The sequence below is a fragment of the Hyperolius riggenbachi genome, chromosome 11 (genome assembly GCF_040937935.1).
Source record: "Hyperolius riggenbachi isolate aHypRig1 chromosome 11, aHypRig1.pri, whole genome shotgun sequence".
In the NCBI taxonomy this organism is placed as follows: domain Eukaryota; kingdom Metazoa; phylum Chordata; class Amphibia; order Anura; family Hyperoliidae; genus Hyperolius; species Hyperolius riggenbachi.
In genome coordinates, this window is record NC_090656.1 from 205237600 (window position 1) to 205259796 (window position 22197).

General features: G+C 44.3%; 1 protein-coding gene across 1 annotated transcript in view; it reads right to left on the reverse strand.

Moving 5' to 3' along the window:
- The window catches only part of PLEKHA7 (pleckstrin homology domain containing A7), a 353339-nt gene that overhangs the window by 236231 nt on the left and 94911 nt on the right, over positions 1 to 22197 (reverse strand). The gene's annotated exons all lie outside the window — the stretch shown is intronic.

Sequence of the window (22197 nt, forward strand, 5' to 3'; positions counted from 1 at the left end):
GGTGGGGGAACACAGAGGCATGTCATGAGGCAGAGTACCTCTGTGTCCCATCTGCCACCCAAGGAACCACCTCAGGTTCTCTTTAAAGGTTATTATGCCGCTGGGTATCTTTTAGAGCAGAGAGGAAGCTCTGAGTTCAGTTCCGCTTTAACTTTCTGTCTTGGTCAATAAAAGAAAAAAAAAATATATAAAAAAAAAAAAGCGACGATTCAAACTATGACTTCTATTCAAAGAGACTTCATGGAGTTCCCGCTTAAACAGTCTCTGCCCTCTTGATTTCAGTCACAGAGGATTTCTCTTTACTACAGATATACATCACCCCATTTTCTTGGTAAGAATGCAGCTCATAAAGCCACACTCACCCACACAGGTCTTGTGAAACAGACAGTGTAATGCAGATGTCCCAGCAAGCCCTGGTTACACACATTAGTACAAAAGATGATCAATGGGGTGCAAATCATTTCTCCTTGCATTCAAATTTCATGTAAATTATATGCTGCTTGAAATTGGACCAACAGAATAGCTTCCTGTCAATTTTTTACTGACCCAAGTTCAAGCTGCATAACATTTACATTGAATTTGAAAGAAAGAAAGAATTTGCATCTCATTGATTAACTCCTTAGTTACTACATGCAAAAAAAAAGTTCTAAGGGCTGGTTTAGACAAATGGCTGGCATTCGTCACCAGTGTTTAATGCAAGGGATCCACTGTGTTGTAACAGAGATGGGAACATTCATCTCACAACATTAAACATTGTTTGCTGTCATTTTAGTCAAGTGGCTTCTAAAATTGTCTACATACAACTTCTGAACTGGCTGCATTTGAGGTTTATCGTATGTACTAACATATAAACTGACTCATGTATAAGCCGAGGTACCCACTTTCCCCTCAGAAACCAGGAAAAAGTGATTGACTAACGTATAAGCCCCCTCCCTAGTATAGCCCCTTCCACAGTAGCCAGATTTGCCCCAGTACAAGTCAGCTCCCCTCCCCATAGCCAGATGTGCCACAAGGATGATACAGCGGTGTCTCAAGACACCACTAGATGGGATCATAGATATGAGAAACAGCGAATGCCACACAAAGAATCCTTAATCATTGTACTGCTGACACGTTGCTTGCACGCTCCATTCCACAAGCCAGGGGACACAGGTAGTTTTGAGCAGCACATTTTGCACACCATGTTGCAGGGGATGGGGGGCAAGGAAACAGCAGGGAGCCAGCTGGCAAGAGAAGGATCACTAGTGCAAGATCCTTACGCTCCTCTGCCAGTGACAAAACCTACTCCACCATCCATTCTTTTCCACTGACTTGCATATAAGTTGAGGGAGTAACTTTTCAGCACATTTTTTTTGTGCTGAAAATTAGGCTTATACACGAGTATATAAAGTTGTACTTTTCTAGGGCTCTAAATGCAAAGAGACAATAAACATCATTAAACACTTTTCCATTACAAAATAGGATTTAAAAAAACCTAGTGCATCTACATCCTCAACACGCTGCATTTTCCCCCAGGGGATACATGATATTATCACAATCTTTTATAGCAGGTTGACAGATGGTAAAAAGTATTCTATTGAAAACAAACCTGAACAAGTATTATATTTAGTTACCGGTAATTAAAAGCTTGTTGAGTGGATTAGACACTAAAGGAATGTTTGAAATGTACTTATACACAAATGAGGATCCAGGGGTGCTTCAGATGAGGTTATCCACAACAGGGGGTACATGCTCTAATAATATTGAGAAGATACTGAAAGCCCAGACTTTAGCTAAATGTTCTACAGGTTCCAGTCAGCGAAGCAGGAAATTTGGGTGCCAGAAGCACTGCCAAAGTTTGTGTGTCACCATAGTTGCCCATAAACTATCGCTAGTGTGGCGTCGGTGGCATCCAATTAAATAACGGGAGTTGGGCTGCCCACCATGCTCACAGCAGCTAAAAATTGCGGCGCATGATTTTTAATTTTTTGGAAGCAAGGTAGAAGGAGGTTAAGGTTAGACAATTGAGAGGGGGGGGGGGGGATTGGGCGTTCGTTAAAATTAGGCTTTTGTGTATTGGTTAAGATGAGGCATGGGGAAATGGTTAGGTGTATGTGTGAAGTTGATTAAAGAGGAGCTGTTAGGTATAGGGTCTCAAAGAAAAAAAAACACATATCAGTAGCTAAAGATTGGCTGTACTTACATTACATATGCATTTCACTGTCCACGTTTGGATTTCACAGAATTTTTATATAGTATTTGCAGAGAACGATGCTCCTGACAGCTCATGGCAGGTTCCATGTTTGTCTGTCTCCTATGAAGCCAATTGTGTCGTCATGTCCTGCCTGCTTCCTGATTCCACTCACACAAAAGATCCGTAATGGAAAACACTACTGTGCAGTGAATATTGATTAGCCATGTGGCTAGGAACAATAGCGGACTCCTGCAGTGTACTCTGCCGGGAGATTTTTCAGTGCTACTCTGTTGTAACTTGAGCCTGTCAACTAGCAGCCGAGGGGAGGACCCAAGCAGCCCCAGAATGCTTTGCAGTATGGTATGCGGCCTTTCGTCCTTTTGAGAGCTTGGGTCTAACAGCCTTGCAGTTCAGCACACATCAAAAGTAAGAGAGATTTTTAACTTCTGTATTGCCTTTTTGGCTTCTTTCTAAACTGTTTAACACAGGAGAATAGAGGTTTAAATTAGCTTTTGCAGCCTGACAGTTACTCTTTATGGTTAGGCATCATAGGTGGTTGATGTTAGGGTTAGGCATTGATAGCGAGTTGGTTAGGCATCGGTAGAGTTGTGTGTGGGAATAGGGTTAGGTTTAGATGTATAATATTATCAGCATTATTTACTGATATTTTACAATCAGAATTAGCACTGTAAAATAATAGAATATTGGTAAATCAAGCGCCCAAATTTGGGCGCCGTTTTTGTATATTAGCCCAGTCAGGACGGTAATCACAGCGAGATGGACAGGCTAACCAAGCAGCCTGCTATTCCATCGTATGAGAATGAAGAGAGACATCCGTTACCCGACCGCCGGGCCGCATGTCACCTCCACCAGCCCTGATTTATGGACTCCGCTCAGCTGTCCTCACATATTGATATTTTGAGGGCTGGAAGAGGGAGGACGAGGCAGAGATATAATTCTGGTAAACAGATCGATCCTGCAGATCTCACTATTACAAATCACAAGCCGATCAGCCGCTGCATCGGGATGAGATAAATGTTTTTCTGATGCTGATGGATGTCAGATAAATTGTTAAGGGAGAAATGGTGAGTGATGACAGCGAGAAACGTGACAGAGCAGAAGCTGAACGTGCTCAACGTTTTCTCTGTGAACAATTCATTAGTCCTCACCAGAAACTCTGCAGTAAAAATAAACTCTGCAGCACCCAGAGAACACACAAAGGTTTAGGGTTATAAACTGAACTGAGGTTTTCATAGTGATCAACCAAACTGACATACTCCTAGCAGCCCATTACTGTCACAGGAGACATCATGGCCTGTGAATTATATAGGTTAGTATCTTTATTGCTGCACTATCCGGGTGGCTGGATAGTGCAATGGTAAACCTAGGTTCAAACTTGGCTCTTCCTTTTCAGTAAGCCAGCACCTATGCAGTAAGGAGATCTTGGGCAAGACTCCCTAACACTGCTACTGCCTACTGAGTGCACTCTAGTGGCTGCCTCGCAATCGTTTTGAGTCTGACAGGAGAAAAGCGCTATACATATACTGGAATAATTATCATCATCTTCTTAAAATCAGTGGAGCATCCTAAAAATCTGAAATAAGACAGCTAAGAGGTGACCTGATTAGCATAAATCAGAAGACAATACACAAACATGGCAGATGAGCCTTTTGTCCCTAGGCTTGTACAGCGGACAAGGGGACATGATCTGCATATGAAGGGAAAAAAGGTTTTGCAATCTATTTAGGAAGGGGTTCTTTACAGTAAGTGGTTGAAATAGGTTTCTTTTTTTTCCCACAGGAAGTGGTAATGACAAATTCTACACCTGTCTAAAGGGGTCTTGGATGCTTTCCGTGGATAACCACGGCAATAATTACTAGGTAATCAGCAAAGTTGATCCAGGGATTGTATCTGACATCTGGTATCCAGTGAAGGTTAATTGGCCCAAGCCTTGTATGCAGGGCTGTGGAGTCGGAGTCTGAGCAATTTTGGGTACCTGGAGTCGGTGATTTCATAAACTGAGGAGTCAGATGATTCTGTACAAAATCCACAGCCCTGGTAAGTATTAGACTAAGGAGTCGGAGTCATTGTGGGTACCCAGAGTCGGAGTCAGTTTCATAAACTGAGTAGTCTGAGTCGGAAGATTTTTGTACCGACTCCACAGCCCTGCTTGTATGTTTTGGGTTTTTTCCACCTTCCCCTGGATCAATTAGGATATGTGATGCTAGGTACACACCATACAATTTTGCGTTAGATGGTTCGATAATTTCCGACATGTCTGATCTTATTTTCGAACATTTTCTGATCAATTTCTCATAGAAGTGAATAGATAAGAAACGATAACTGAATCGAATCGGAAATCGATCGGACGGAAAATCGACCGAAAAAACGCAATGTATGTACCCAGCAGGAGGGTGCAGGACAGAAATCTAACTGATGTTAACTTATTTGTGGTTTTGTTTTTTCTTCTGGTTGGACTTGATGGACAGATGTCTCTTTTTTAAGCTAACTAGATTTGTAACTATATAGCAGAGGTCATCTCCTGACAATGTGAATAACCCTCCCATTTTCTTTTAAGTAGGTTGCCAGGTTTGCAAATCCTGAAGACTGTTGCATGTTTCTCCCACCTACATCTGTCCCCTATGAGCAATATTCCCCACACAGCCTCCCTCTGATTGCACTGTGACCAGGACAATCTTCCCTAATGGAGACAATTCCGCTCAGCAGGAGAAAACACAGAGACTCGGGATAAAATTGTCCAATCAACCTAGACCAGGCAGATATATCTGCAAGGTGCAAAGCAATCGATGGAAGCTTACCCCGGAGAATGAGGAGAAAATGATTATTAATGAGTTCACCAGCACAGTACATCGACCCAGGAGCTGTGCTATTGCATCTCATCGTAAGCTGCTCACAGCAACAGCCAACCAGATTCCACCTTATAGTCGGCAGGAGCATGCAAGGAGACTGCTGGCTGGTTGCTGAAATCTTATACTTATAAGGTGGAACACAAAGAAACAAAATGAAACCAAACACCTGCCAGAGTGATCTAGTTTCAATAAAATAATTTTTTTGTGGCATTTTGCGCACACAATAGATGCGCTGTAGTGTCTCGCAGACGCCACAAGACAGGCAGGACTAAGATGTAGTTACATCATGGCCTGTCAGTCATGCTTGATCACATGACCCTCACACAGTGACATCAGGACAAGCTGCTTCCATACAGGCTGAGCAGATTAAAGCACACATATGTTGAACAAAGGAAATCTAGGCAAGTCTGTGTAAAGAGTAATTACACCTGATGTAAAGCTGACTGTTCGTAAAATAACCCAGGGTGTGATCCGTAAACACTGTTTGCTTTGTGATGCTTCCAGAACATGGGCAGCTATATTAGCTTTCCTCTATGTCCCCCCCCAAGGCCAATATCCTGCTCCATATACATGACTATGTTCCCTAAAGGCTCGTACACACGTGTAGCTTTTCCGCACAATCAACTGACAACATGACTGACCGCACGACCAAGCGATTGCATGACTTTTTCCATGCATCAACCAACTACCACCTAATCATTTGCATACTGCGCACACAAGCGAACGACGGACTGCACAATATGGTCGCACTCAAAACAAGTACAAGTCATTCAAATGACTTGTACACACGTGGCCAAATGCATGTTATCAGCTCAACAGTCATGTGAGTTGATCTGCCTGTTGGTTTGGGCAAACTGTTATCAGTCGCTTGTCTAGTCATTGTTCACACGCCCAACTATCATCCAACAGATCAAGTTTGGACAATAATTGGGCAGAAAAGTTGCATGTGTGTGCGAACCTTGACTTAGCTTACATGTTACAGACCACATGACACTCCTGCTATGTTCCTGCCAGGCAGACTATGAGATTTATGCCTAGACAAAGTACTCTGATGCAAGCCCCTGGCAGTCGTCCTATTAATGAAATATCTCAGCTCATGGTAAATGACTTAGTATTTTGCATTTCAGGTGGTAAATCTACTTTACATCCTGCCACAGGGTGACCAGTCACGTTACGGAGAAAATAAAACTTCCAGGATTATTGTAAAGAAATAATGGCAATCAAAAACCCACTGCTAAAAAAACTACATCAGACAGAATTGAATGCTCTAAAAACAGAACAGATCATACTAGGCTCTGTTGTTGAGGTTATAACACGTTGTTGAGGTTATAACACTTGTAGAGTCTTAATTTGCTTGGCTGCATATTCAAGAACTTTTTTATAAATCTTTTAAATCACCTGGTCATTAGATACTAAGGGTGATGGCGCCCAAAAGAACAGTAAAAATGAATTTTATCAGGTTAAAAATGAGAGGTAGGTGTCTGCTTACCGCTCCAAGCAGACTACCACAATTTAGAAATATACCCCTAGGTTTATTAGCACAATGTAAAAAGACAATGGGCCCGATCCAAGTCAAGTAGCAGATCATTTTTCATCTATTTAAAATAACTTTTCAGCACTGTGTAATTGAAAACATTCCAAAACCAAGTTCCAAAAAGTAGGTGAAAAAGTGCTGTCAAAATGATTCAGAGTATTTTCTTGCTTGCTGGTGGCTTGAAATGCATATTAAAGCTGGCCACTAACTGTCCAATTTCTAGTGAAAAATCGTTCGAGCGATCAGAAATTCTGATCGGATTGGTTGTAAATAATCTCCATTGGTGGACACAATCGATTATGAACGAGTGAAAAAAATGTCGCCCGAATGAATTTTCGTCGAACGAAAATTTGGATTTTATTGGTCATTGTGATAGATAGGAAGCAATGATTGGTTAGTTGATGGTGTAGTGAACGATTTTTCGTCCGATCAGAATTTTTGATTGTTCGAAGAATTTTTCGCTAGAAATTGGACCGTTAGTGGCCAACTTTACTTAAAATATGTGAAAATATCACCTAGGAGAAAACTCAGGAGAAAAAGTGAATTGGAGCAGGGAGAATGTGTTTCGTAGGATTTCTCCTGCTTCTTCAGGTAACCAGCCAGCGCCAATTGGGCAGAGCAGGCAGGTATAAGGCGCATGTGTACTGTTTATGATTGACAGTAACGACTGACTTGAGAAGTGGGAGAGAAACCACAAAATGGCCATTATGTTCTTTGAGGCTCAAATTCCTATTGAAAGACACTAACTTGATTAAGAACCTATTATCTCATCCAATAGCATCTGATTACATTTGTAAATAAAAATTATCAATCCATCCCTACAACCCACCCATCACCTCCATCATTGCCAGATTTGATATGTTTAAACAGTAAAGGGGCCCATACACTGGTCGATTTCAGCCATCGATTGAAAAATCGATTCTATAAAATCTATAGATCGATCGATTTACGGCCGATTTTGATCCATTCCGATCAATTTGATCTAACAGACAGGATGGAAAATCTAGGTCGATCTGCTGCTGGCAGCAGATCGATGGCCCATAGAGTTGCATTGGATCTAATGGTGCAATAATGCATTTAAGGTGGCCATACACATAGATTTGCAGCAGATTCGGCCATCAGAGAGATTTCTGTCAGATGCCTGTCAAGTCGAATCTGACAGGAATCCATCTGATGTGTGCCACACACTAGGAACAGATTTCCAATAGATTTCAGAATTAAATCTATTGAAAATCGATCGAAGGCTGAAATCGACCAGTGTATGGGCCCCTATAGACTGCACTGTTTGAGATCATCATCAATGCTTTGTGAATCAGCGCAGAATCACAACATGTGGTTGCACAATGCAGTGCAAGTCCATTCATTATAATGTATGGGATCACAATCACATCGTGGAGAATCATGTGGCAAAGCAAGAACAGTGCATTGCAAGGTAACCTGCATTGCACGCAGCATTAAAGTGGAGACGAGGCGTATAATACTTTGTAGTGTAACCTGGCAAATGAAAGATTTCCTTGTACATAAAAGCTCACATCTGAAGGATATGGAGGCTGCCATATATATTTCCTTTTAAACAATACCAGTTGCCTGGCAACCCTGCTGATCTTGTTGACTGCAACAGTGTCTCAGCCACATACCTGAAACAAGCATGTGGCTAATCCAGTCAAACTTCAGAAAGTCAGAAACTCCTGATCTGCATGCTTGTCCAGGGTATATTGCTAAGAGTATTAGAAACAAAGGCTCAGCAGGACAGCCAGGCAATGCGCATTGTCAGCCTCCTTATCCCTCTCAGTTCAGCTGTCCTTAAAGCCGACCTGTACTCAGATCCTCCTCTCTGCTTTAAAAGTTACACAACAGCATAATAACCTTCAAATACAAACATTTCTTTGTTACAGCTGATACAAATCCTGCAATAAATTGGCAGTGTGTTACTTCCTGCTTTCATGGAAACAGACATTAACATCCTGTGTTTACCAATTAGCTCTCTGTCGTGGCAGGCAGCGGGCAGCTGAGGAATCAAATTTCAACTTGTGCCTAGTCACTGATTGAGGGGGGGGGGGGGATTAGACAGCCTAATCTCTCTAAATGCATTTAAGGTGCACTTTTATAGGTTTTCCTTCTGTTCTGTGCAAGAATTCAAATCCAATTTAAGGCAAAGATCATAAAATGGTTCTATCATTGATCAAAGGAGGGTCATGACCTGGCTATGGTGATTGGCCAGCATAGCCCGAAGCAAGGTTGGCTAATGAAAAATCATGAATCGGATGGTAAATGGTAGCTAGTTCAGCAATACTCCAGAGTCTGCAGGTAGGTTTAGGATCTCTCCTCTTCATGGAAGGTTTTGTTCTTGTTTTTTTCCATAGCGATTTCCCTGGAGCTGTCCAGCTGAGAGGAGATAATCCCATTAAACAAGGCAATTAGGCTCCTTTACCTCCTGTCTGCGGTACAGTTCACATTCCACATTAGCAAAAGGTGGAAACGGCAAAACAACCAGACGTCTCAGCCGCAAAAACCAGCGTGGTGGAAACCTTCTAAACCACATCACTGGCGTGACTAGACGCAAGGGAGAGAACAGAAACCCCATCGGGCTAAACGTCGGGGCCTCTGATCAAGCAAACCTGCTCATCATAAATGGGCAGATGTGATATTAAGAGCCAAAGCCAAATGTTACATTTAACAGTGCTGTGTATTATGCTGGGAATACACCATGCGGTTTTTCAGCAGATAGATAGTTCGATAGATAATTTCCGATCTTACTTTCGATTGTTTTACCGCTCGATTTCTCATAGAAGTGAATGGAAATTGATAAGAAATGATAAGAGCGAGAAATCGAACAGAAAAACGAATCGAAAATCGAACGCATGGTGTATTCCCAGCATTATGTTACTTTATGCAGTAAACAAGACAAGCAGGGAAGTTTTACATGCTTGGAACAGGTTTGCTCCGGTATAGATTTCCAATGTCTTTCAACATAATGACGCCGATTGTGGAAGAAGACCAATAAAGGGGTTTTAACAGCCCCCCAAAAAACTATTGCCAAAAAATATTGTCCCAAAAATATACGTAAACCCCATTCTTTTCTAAAATAAGTCCATATATTTCGCTCTTTTTTTATTTTTACCTGATCTGGGTGCCTTTACCTAACTGCAGAAACTGTTCAGTGCCAGCAGGATTGAGGAAAGTTGACAATAACAAGCTTACCTCAGCATGCAAGTAACAGAAAGCTTCCTATTTCAGATAAGAAAAGGACACTGACCAGAAGGTGATTGAATTCCCCCACTCTTTGAAGAGTTTACACAGTGATGTAAAGGTTGGCTACGCACGTTGCTATTTCCCATCAGATCGAATGGTTGAATCGATCATTTCTGTGATGTCCGATCTGCTCCTGACTGAGAATGGGATCAATTTTCATATCGCTACTACACAAAATCAATTCAGTTCTTGATCCTGGGCTGAACGGTCATGCCGGAAATTATCGATTTGACCCATCGATCTATTGGAAAATATGGTAGCTTTGTGTGTACCAGGCATAAGCCTGTTGTCTAGGTGATGTTTGCTGTAGGAGGGCCAGTAAGCTGTGGCAGTAGGGAGGAAAATGAAAACAGATTTGAGTATAAAATAAAAAAAAAAAAAAAAAAAAAAAGAGAGAGAAAGGATGGGGCAGAAGTGATGTCACATTTAGCCTCACAAAAAAAAAATGATGTAAATAAGCAGAAATTTTTTTCCCTACGACATTTCTCCCAAATCTGTCAAGGAATGCTAAAAACAATATGATAGATAAGCTCAATAAGTCATTTCTTAATGGATAATTTTTTTCATTATTATTTTTCCAGTTAATATGGAGGTTCATTCCACTTCAAAGGCTGTCTGTTGTATTGCCCGATTCTGATTAGCACCCTGCTGATAACAGTAATTTTATAAAGCCTTTCATTTCGTTTTCTTTTTTTATTTAAACATTCTTTGAAACATGACGGTTTTCAGAATGTTTATCAGCATTAATCAAATGAGGCAGTAGATAAAACTATACTCAGGAGGATCAGGACTAGAGAAGGAAGAAAAGTAAATAACCAGGACATTTGTGTGTCCCCAACCGTTTATACTTCAATGTGATTTAAGAATCGGGAATCAAGGCCACATATGTCACCGGTGGTTTACATAAAACCAGTGCAGAGGAAACCAAGGCACCAGTGGTACAGTATTAATGAATGCTAGATAATAAGCAGAGTAAGACCCAGGGGATCGGCTGGTATCCGCTGTGGTGGGTAGTGCTGAATTATAGTCCACCCCACCTCCTCGACGGTGAAAAAGAAAAAAAAAGTATTAAGATGGTCATACACACACACACACATCGATTTTCTTATTCGATTGCTTGCAGATTCGATTCATCTGCTGGGAATCAATTCCCCAAAATGCAAGTTAGATCAAATTTGGATCCATTTGAAAGAAAAACCGATTGAAAGAATCGATCCGACAGGATGGAAAACTTAAAACAATTGGGGGTGGGGCAAGAGCATTGGCAGATGGATGGCCTATAGCTTTGCCATGCATTAAATAGTGCAACTCTGCAGTTCGATCAATTTTCAATAGATTCCCTGCTGAAATCTATTGGAAATTGATGTGCAGTGTGTGGTAGGAATCCATTCCTTTGGAATCGATTCTTTTCAGAAAGGAATTGATCGTTTTGGAACATTGGGTAGAAATGTGTATGTCAGCTTTACTTTAGAAAAAGGATTTCTATCTAATGCTGGGAAAACATGATGCAATTTCTCGTCCAAATCAACAAAGAGAACCTAAACTGAGAAGGATATGGATTTTTCCTTTTAAAATAATACCAGTTGCCCAACTCCCCTGCTGATCCTGTGTCTCTAATACTTCTAGCCACAGCCCCTGAACAAGCATGCAGATCAGGTGCTTGGACTGAAGTCAGACTGGATTAGCTGCATGCTTGTTTTAGGTGTGTGATTCAGCCACCACTGCAGCCTAAGAGATCAGCAGGGCTGCCAAGCAACTGGTATTGTTTAAAAGGAAACATCCATATCCCTCTCAGTTTAGGTTCCCTTTAAGAAAAGAATAGATTCCTTCATTGATTGGGAGCAGTTTGGACATGTACACACGGTACAACTTCCCATCTGATCACCCGCCGATCGGATGGGAAATTGCATTGCGTTTTCCCAGCATTAAGAGGCAACATTGAAGGCTATTAGGGTACCGTGCAGTGTTTGGGGCATAAGATGGGCATTGCTGCTGCTCTACAAGCTGGGCAAAGGTATCATGGAAGCCCAGCCAGTATAACCAGGAGGGACAAAGCCTCACGAATACTCCAGATTATTATAAGGATATATTTCAGGAAGCTTCTGGCAAGGTGTCCCCTGAGAAGACAATATGGGGGACTTCTCAAAGTCACAGAGATTAATTCTCCCTCTTATCAGAGAATTTATCACCATCGAAATTCACAAGGAATAAAACGGATCAATAGAGACAGCTGACGGCAGCGCCGCTCCCCAGAGAGATCTGCAATATTAATGGCAGCGTGCTCCACAAGCCTGGATAGTATTCTGAGGCTCGCCGACTGCGATGGAGAAACGGCGGAGCTGAATTCACATTATATTTCCAGCACCAGGTGACGTCCGATATTCAGGATTTCACAGAGCAAATTACAACCGTCTGGGAGAGGAGTTTATAATGAGGGGGATAACATTGTCTAATCAATGCTAAGAATCTCTGCAGGCCATGCAATGACCAGAGATAAGAAAAGCTAAACTAATTCTAGCCATACACAGGCCACTAGCAATGCAATACATTTCTCCCCGATCGGAAGCTTAAAATCGATAACAATACGTGTTGGAAATTCAATTTTGCCACGGCCCTGCTAGCTTTGTATTGCTCCATGTGCCACAGAGCCTTGAAAGCACCACAGATGTACGACTGTAGTGAGTGCTGTAGGGGGGTCGGGGGAAAATGAGCTGAACTTACCCGGGGCTTCTAATGGTCCCCCGCAGACATCCTGTGTTGGCGCAGCCACTCACCGATGCTCCGGCCCCGCCTCCAGTTCACTTCTGGAATTTCTGACTTTAAAGTCAGAAAACCACTGCGCCTGCGTTGCCATGTCCTCACTCCTGCTGATGTCACCAGGAGTGTACTGCGCAGACACAGACCATACTGGGCCTGCGATGGGCGCTCTTGATGACATCAGCGGGAGCGAGGACACGGGCGTGCAGGCGCAGTGGTTTTCAGACTTTAAAGTCTGAAATTCCAGAAGTGAACTGGAGGCGGGGCCGGAGCATCGGTGAGTGGCTGCGCCAACACAGGATGTCTGCGGGGGACCGTTAGAAGCCCCGGGTAAGTTCAACTCATTTTCCCCTGACCCCCCTACAGTATCCCTTTAAGGACAACTTAGATTTATTGCAAGAAGTCCTTACTGCAGGACACGTGACCAATCACATGATCACTATTCTATTTATCTTTAAAGCCTGGTACACACAATGCAATTTCCCTATGGGCCAAAAAAGAAAGAAATCCAGCCCAAGGGGAGGTCCACAGAGGTGTCTAAAGCCGGCAGATCGTTTTTCAAAAGTAATGAATCACTGTCCATTTAAGTCAACAGAAGCACTGTTAAAAAACAAGTCAGGGCTAGTTCACACTAGCGGCGTTTTTTGGCCTTTTTTCAAGTGCAGATGGTTTTTAAAAATCGCCCACAACACGCTTGAGCAATGACTCTCTATGAGAAGGTTCATATCAGCACGGTTGTTGCGCTGGGCATTCAGCAAAGCGGTGCCTGGACCATTTTTGGGGTGATTTTGCCTCAAGGAAAGGTATAGGAAAAAAACACTCACAAAATAGATTTGTGCAGTGATTGCGTTTGCATTTTTAAGAATAAATACATTGTATTCTTTTCCGGGTCAAAGAGTTCACTATCTAATCTTAATTGCGACAAAAAAAAGCCCAACACGAACGGTAACGCGAGTGGAACACAATGTGAACGAGTGCTTACAGCTTTTAACATAGTTCATGCAAACGCCACGGTGGATCCCACTGTGTCATCTCTGCTATGTTCGGCACTTCAGTGCCCCCCTACAGGCATTGAGAAAACAGTGGAAAAGTTTGGAGCAAAAGAAACATCACTTAAACAAGATGCTGCAAGGCCGTCCCACAGGTGCCGGTGTGAACCGGCCCTTTGTTTACTAGATCTCATGTGTTCCAACACCTTTGAGAAACAGGCCCAAAATGTCTACAGAGCCAACCACAGACAAACGCTGAAGGTATAATTATTATGATTTAGTATTTATATATCGCCAACATCTTCGGGGGGGGTTGGCTTTTGGGGCAATTAACTGGTTTTTGGCATGTGGGAGAAACCGGAGTGCCCGGGGGAAACCCACCCAAACACGGGAAGAATATACAAACTGTGCAGATAATGCCCTGGCTGGGATACAAATCAGGGACCCAGCGCTGAAAGGCAAGTGTACTAACTACAACACCACTGTGTTGCCCACTATACACTGCTGATAGAGGAAACCGCAGGCCAGCTGTCACACTGAATTGGCTGATCATTTGCTGGGTTGGGGAAAATGTCCCTGTGAAGGGGCCCCAGCCAAGGACGCATATCGGAGACGCCACAGGCGGTGGTGACTGCGCTGCAGAAACATTTGTTGTCAGTAATTGCAGAGACAGTAAATGGGAACATCTGTTGCCTCTTCGGGGGGGGGGGGTTGAGCAGCATCACGGCGATATCGCGGTTCTGGTTAATGTTATTTTCCTCATTAGATGAAATGGCACGCTCTGCGCCTTTCCAGCGGTGACGAAGAGGTCTGAGCAGGCGGCAAACGAGACGCTGGGTGACGGATGAGGGTGCTGCTGCCCTTCTCTACAGAGCCGGCGCTGACTAATGTGGCCAGACCTCGGATGAACTCGCAGAATGCGACAGCCACACAGCACACAATATTACCACTGCGGACGTCACTAAGTCGCTGGATAACGAGGTGAATCACGTGACTTCGCCCAAGACTCTGCACAGCAGCAGAAGCCTGCTGGATGGATGACAGCTAGGCTTCTTCTAGCAGGAAGTGCAGCCATAAACAAATGCATCCACACTGGGCATGTACAAGCCTGGCTGCGCATGCCCAGTAGACTGAAGCACCTGTGCGCAGAAAGGGGGAAGAAATGTGCACGATCGGCTTCATTCTACTGGGCTTGCAGAAACCGCACTCCTGCATACCCAGTGCAGACAGGCTATAGTTCACCACCGTGCACCCAGTGCAACGAAAAAGAGAACCAGCTCTGGATCGGTGGGCTGTAAAAGGTCCTAGGAAGCCTCTGGACTATCTAAAACCTTCCCAATAAATGAGGCAAGTAACTAACATTTATATTTTTTGACACTTTTGGATTGCTTTAAAATATTATTAAAATTATCTTTCCACTTTAATTTGCAGTCAGCTGTGACTCTCCACAATTGAAGGACAACTGTAGTGAGAAGAATATGAAGACTTTTCATATTTCCTTTTAAACAATACCAATGCCTGGCAGCCCTGCTGGTCTATTCGGCTGCAAATCTTGTCAGACCTGACAATGTCAGAAACACCTGATCTGTATATGCTTGTTCAGGGTCTATAGCTAAATATATTAGAGGCAGGATAGCCAGGCAACCGGTATTGCATAAAAAAATAAATATGTCAGCCTCCATATCTCTATCGCTTCAGTTGTCCTTTAGGGTCCTTTCATACCGAGGCGGTGTGGTATTTTTACTGCACTCCACTGCCGTGCAATAAAAGTCTATGAAGACTTTCATACTGCTATGTTGCAAAGCAAGTGAATTTCGTTGCATCCCCGATGCAGGGCCAGAACTACGTTACGGCGTGGATTCTGCGGTGAGGTGCGTTGGCCCCATGTTAGTCTATGGCTATGCGTAGATTTTTAAAACACCGACATGATGTCGCGGCGCGCGTACACGGAAGTGTTTTTTAACAATAAGCTTCCATGTACTTCCAGATACCCGAAGCGGGAAGTGAAAGCAAGCGCATGTGACTTACTTGGCCGGAGGCCGGACAGGGATGTGCCTTAACCCTCTGGGCGATACAATTGCATCGCCCAGGAGGGGGCGCAGCACTTTTTTTTAAATCATGTAGCGAGCCCCGGGCTCGCTACATGATAGCCGCTACGCAGCGGCATCCCCCCACCCACTCCGATCGCCTTCGGCGATCAGAGTAAGCAGGAAATCCCGTTCAGAACGGGATTTCCTGCTGGGCTTCCCCGGTCGCCATGGCGACGGGGCGGGATGACGTCATGGACGTTGTGATGTCAGTGGGAGTCTCGATCCACCCCTCAGTGCTGCCTGGCACTGATTGGCCAGGCTGCGCAAGGGGTCGGGGGGGGGGGGGGCTGCGCGGCACGGCGGGTGGCGGCGGCGACGATCGGAAGTTACACGCAGCTAGCAGAGTGCTAGCTGCGTGTAACAAAAAAAAATTATGCAAATCGGCAAACCAGGGCCTGAGAACTCCTCCTGCGCGATATACCCCGAGCTCAGCTCGGGATTATCGCCCAGGAGGTTAAGAAACGTTCCCCTGCATTGTTCTTCATTTAACAATACTATCATTGGTAATCTTCATGCAGTCTATTACTGATCTCCATATCCCATCATTCATATTTTGTACAAAGATTGTGGAAACTCGTCGGTCTTGCAGTGGGAACTTTGCTTTACTGGAGCTATATGTCTGTAGGTGAGACACATGGACAGTTCTATGCACAGCACACACAGTTGCTCAATATACGGTATACACGCAGAGAATTAAATTCCTCTTTTATTGCACAATATTCTCTATTTACAAACATCCTCTTAGTGCAGCAGATAGATTGTCCATGAAATAAGAGGCAGTTTTCCATTTCCCCCGGATCACAGCACTAAGGGCTCAGCTTCCTGATAAAATGCTTCTTTCAGGCGCTTTATATGAGATTTATTCCGAAGAGCAATGGACACGCCACATTCTAATGGAGAACATCCCATTACAATTCATTTGCAGCACACAGATGAATCGCCGCTTCACAATCCCAACAGCATTAAGTATTCAATTACTGTAAATAAAAGCACAATAATTAGAATTTCAGCGCCGTGTCTGCCATCCGAATTAACATCGGGCTTTGTTTCCCAACAGAGAATTAATGGCGAGTGGAACACAACACAGCTGCTCCAGCCGCGCAGAACATGGGGAGTACAGTCACAGGGTGACAATACAGGGGAAACCGAACCCTCATGTGTCAGTATCATTGTGCTGGCTCCCTAAAGTTGGCAAAGACTCCTATTAGACCTACCGGTAATGGAGTTTCTGATTGTCATCCGGGACAACCTGAGATCCGGTCCCGCCCCGGATCTGTGGAAACACGAATCCAAGAAGATTAAAAGCCCCCGCCCACCCTCCATACTCAGTGCGTCTGAAAGTATATAAGACTAGAAACACCAAGATGAAGGAACACATAAAACACCAAAAAAGGTGAATGTACTAGATCCCAGTGATCTAAACTGTAACAGAAAGGTGCGCAGTCGAGATAGGGAAAAGGGTTCTAATGTTTGTCCCGGATGACAATCAGAAACTCCATTACCGGTAGGTCTAATAGGAGTCTTTCTCTAATTGTCATCCGGGACAACCTGAGAGATAAACAAGAAAGTCTTTATGGCAAAAAAAGACTAACCTAGGGAGGGACCACCGCCTGGAGCACCTTTCTGCCAAACGATTGATCTTGTTGAGACAGTACATCCACTCTGTAGTGCTTGATGAAAGTTGATGCACTTGCCCATGTTGCCGCTTGACAAATTTGTTGAATGGTGGCTCCTGCTCTTTCCGCCCAGGATGTAGATAGAGAACGGGTTGAATGAGCCTTAATGTTAGGTGGTAAGGGACAATTACTACCCTCATATGTTAAAGCTATGGTCTGTCTAATCCATCTAGCAATGGTTTGTCTGGATGCCTGTTGCCCCTTATTTTTCCCTGAAAATAGGATAAATAGGCTGCTTGACTTTCTAAACTCTCTCGATCTTGAAAGATATACTAGTAGACATCTTTTTACGTCCAAACAGTGAAATTCCTCCTCCTTCTGCCCCGAAGGGTTGCCACAAAAAGAAGGAAGAATGATGTCCTGAGATCTATGAAACTCAGAGACTACCTTAGGGAGATAGGCCGGATCAGTTCTGAGTCTGACACTATCAGGGCAAATGATTAGAAAGGGATCTTTGACAGATAACGCCTGTAAATCACTAATACGTCTAGCCGATGTAATTGCGATCAAAAAAGCTAATTTCAAGCTAAGGAATCTCATTTCAATCTCTTCAATGGGTTCAAAGGGTGGCTTTGTTAAACACTTGAGGACCAGGGATAAATCCCATTGTGGAAATACCTTCTGTCTTACTGGTGTAGACCTCTGAAGTGCCTTGAAGAAATTCTTTACCAACTCTTCCTGCGCTAGATGCCTATCTAATAGTATTGAAAGCGCTGAACATTGAACCTTAAGAGTACTAAGAGCCAACCTCATGTCCGACCCTTCCTGAAGAAACTCTAAAATTGAACTAGTCAAATTTTGATCCCTGGTTCTAGTTTCACACCAGGCTAGATAAACCTTCCAGACCTTTCGGTATATCTTCTGAGTCACTGGCTTTCTACATTTCATTACAGTGTCAATAACCTTCTCTGAAAGGCCCTTATTCCTCAAGATTACCCTTTCAGGATCCAGGCGGCCAGTCTGAATAACTGTGGCCTGGGGTGGATAAGAGGGCCCTGGATTAGCAGATCTGGCCGATCCGGCAGGGGAAAGGGTGGAGCCACTGCCAACCTCCGCAGGGTCGCATACCATGGTCGTTTCGGCCATAGTGGAGCTATCAGGATCATATTCCCTCTCTCCCTTTGAAATTTCCCCAATACCTGAGGTAACAGTACTGTTGGAGGAAACGCATAGGAAAGGTTGAAGTTCCAAGGGAAGCTGAGGGCGTCCAACCCCAGAGATCTCTGGCACCTGTGCAGGGAGAAAAATTGGTCCGTCTTTGCATTCGTCGGAGATGCAAAGAGATCCACCTCTGGGAAACCGTCCCTTTATGTGGATAGCTGACAAAGATAGAACCAGGGGTTCTATCCAGTCCAGAATTTCTGAGCATAGGCGCCTGAGCTCGATTGATCTCGTGCCTCCTTGCTTTGCCAGAAAAGCCACCGTCGTGATATTGTCGGAAAATATTAACACGTGCTTTCCCTCTATCAGGGATTGAAAAGATAGAAGTGCTTCCTGTACTGCCAGTAATTCTCTGAAGTTGGACGATTTCTTTGCAATTTGCTGCGTCCAATGCCCCTGAGCATGATGGCCCAATATTGTTGCGCCCCATGCCCAAGAGCTTGCATCTGTAAAGATCTTTATTGGCTCTTCCTGTCTCCAAAAACATCCTTTGGTTAGATTCTGAGCGTCCAACCACCAGCCCAGCCTGGATTTTACTAACTCTGGGATAGTTATCTGAGAGTCTAGGGAAAGTTGGGACCTGTCCCAATTTGCCAAAAGCAGAGACTGGAGATCTCTGCCGTGGTGTTGGGCCCAGGTGACAGCTGGAATGGCTGCTGAGAACAATCCTAGAACTCGCATGATCTGGCGAAGAGAACTCTTTTGCTGTCTGCACAGCAGATCTACTTCCCCCTGAACCTTTGCAATCTTTTCGGCCGGTAAGTAGATCCTCCTCTCTATCGAATTTATCCTGTATCCTAAAAACACAATCTCCTGTGCTGGATTCAAGGCTGATTTCTTGTAATTTACTAACCACCCCACTTGGGACAGGAGGGAAATCACTATATCTCTGTGAGCTCTGGCCAGAGCCTCTGTTTCTGCAAACAGGAGGAGATCGTCCAGGTATGGGACAATCGCTATTCCCTGTAACCTGAAATTCTTCATAACTTCTGCTAATATTTTTGTAAATATTCGGGGAGCCGAGGCTATCCCAAATGGAAGGGCCTGAAATTGGAAATGTCGAATCTGGTCCTGAGACCTGATTGCGAACCTCAAAAACCTCTGATGGCTGGAAAAAATGGGAATGTGCAGATATGCGTCGGAGAGATCTATCGACACAAAAAATTCCATGCCCTGTAATAGGGCCCTCACCGAATAAATGCTTTCCATCCTGAACTTCTTGTATGTCAGGAATGGGTTGAGAGATTTCAGATTCAGGATGAACCTGAATTCTCCACTCGTCTTCTTTACTAGAAAGACATGGGAATAGTAACCCTGGAATAATTCTTCCTGGGGTACTGGAATTATAACTTTCTTCTCTAAAAGTTTCAGAATTTCCATTTCCAAACCCCTGGCCTTTTCCGGGTCCTTTGGAGTTGGATTTACCCTTTGTGGAGGGGGGCTTGAAAACTGAAGACGATAACCCGTCTTGATTATCTGAAAAACAAAAGGATCGGGATTCAACTTTTCCCATTCGACCTGAAAATAAATTAGCCTCCCTCCTACTGGTAAATCGTCATTTACTCGGCTTGGGGGGCTCCGTCTTTCCAAGAGTGAACCCCCCTTTTCCCTTTCCCTTTGGGAAAAGACCACTTCCTCTGCACATTCCTATTTTTCGGAAGGTTAGAGTCCTGTTTCTTGGGAACAAACGGTCTCTTTCCTTTGAAATTCTTTTTCTTGTTAGGAAACTGCTTCCCTTTTTCTGCTGAACGGGATAACACCTCTTCCAGCCCAGATCCAAATAACAAACTACCCTCAAATGGAATAGAACATAATCTGTTCTTTGAGGTCTGGTCCCCTTCCCAGGTCTTTAGCCACACTGCTCTCCTAGCCTCAGGATTCTGCCACTGTGAAGTAATAATATCCTGTAAAGTTTTGTGGATAGGAAAAACTCTGCCCGAGGACTGACCTAACCCAAGATACACCTGATCCTGGGGAGTAATTTCCGGAACTGATTCCTTTATCTGTTCTGTGGTATATACTGCCTTAAGTAACTCAGAAGATTCCTCCGGGGAAAACAAAAATCTAGGCGTTTTTACCCTATCATCCCCCTCTGAATCCCCCGACTGAGGCTGCTCTCCCTCCTCCTGAGATACTGACATATCTTCCCCTTCCTCTTCTCCCTCCTCTTCCTCGTCAGCTCCAAAAATATCAGAAAAGGAGTGATGGGAAGGAGTGCCGGAAGAGGGTCCTGGCAGAGACTCCTTAACTGGCTGGACCAGGGACTCTTTAAATTTTTCTAAAGTTTCCTGCATATTTTTGTTGACAGTATCCATAACTTCCTTTAGGATGTTAGGAGTTTGGGAGGCCACAATAGCATCTATGCAAGCCTGACATAAATTTCTTGGGGCTTCCAAGGCTATCTTACTATTACATAAACTACATCTTTTATATTTAGCTTGAGTGGATGTAGTAGTAGTAGATTTGGGCTCAGATTTTGTCTGCAATAAAAAGACAACAAAGACAAAGTACTGAGATGCCATCCTCTATATGATATTTATCAGATGTGGTAGTAGGAAAGATATCCTCCACTGGAGGCTTACCCCACTGGACCCTGATGGCTGGACCTGCGAAGAGGATCTGGGAGCAGAACTCTCCGACTCACGCTGCTGCTGAGGCTGCTCTCCCCTCTGAGGCTGCGACATTCCGCTGTGCCGCCTGCAGGCCTGATCAGAGACGCCAGGACCACGCTGCTTCACTTCCTGGCTTTCTCTGATGTTCCTCCTCCACGCCCCCTACGTCATACGCCACGCGACGTCTGACCTCACTTCCGGCGTTCACTCAGCTGTCCGGATACGCCTTGCAGAGCCGGCGCTGATGGAGGAGGTGCGGCGTAACGGCCATACACCACGCGGAAGCCGTACACCGCTCTAAGAGGTCTGTAGTCCGCGCCGCTGCTGAGGCCGCCTCTTGCTCTGCCCGCTGCTGCTAAGGAACCATAACAAAACCTCCAGGTACTCCGGACTCACCCTCTGGTGAGTCCATAAAAATAAAAAAACAGGAGCTTTGCTTCTCAGGTGTTTTTGTGGCGGAAACACAGATGAACTGAGTATGGAGGGTGGGCGGGGGCTTTTAATCTTCTTGGATTCGTGTTTCCACAGATCCGGGGCGGGACCGGATCTCAGGTTGTCCCGGATGACAATTAGAGAAAACATCTATCCATTTTGCAGCCCGATCAACCATCTGATTCCATAATTGAATTGGATGAAAACTGATGCTACGGCAAACACACCCGATCAACAATTTGATTTTCGTTTGAATGCATCGGCTGAGTATGCAGGGAAAACTCAGGCCAACGTGGTCGATCGGGTGTGGAATAGTAATAGTGTGCGATGAAAACTGACGAACGCAACGGAACCCTTGGCCACTGTCTCCCCAAATGTAAATGTGCCCCCCCAGTGCTCTAGCATTTAAATCTCTCCTGCTCCAGCTGCTGCACCGCGCTGCTTCTCAACAACCAGACGCGTGCTGAGAGAGACTGGGAGCTGGACAGTTGCGGTAGATGGACAGGTGAGATCTGAATGCAGGGGCATTTAACCTCCAAGCAGCATTGTGCCATTGTTCTAGGGATCCACAAGTATCAATATATCATTGTTCTTAGACCTAGTATCAGCTGTCATTGACTGACTAGAAGGGTCAGTGTGTCAATGTTATGA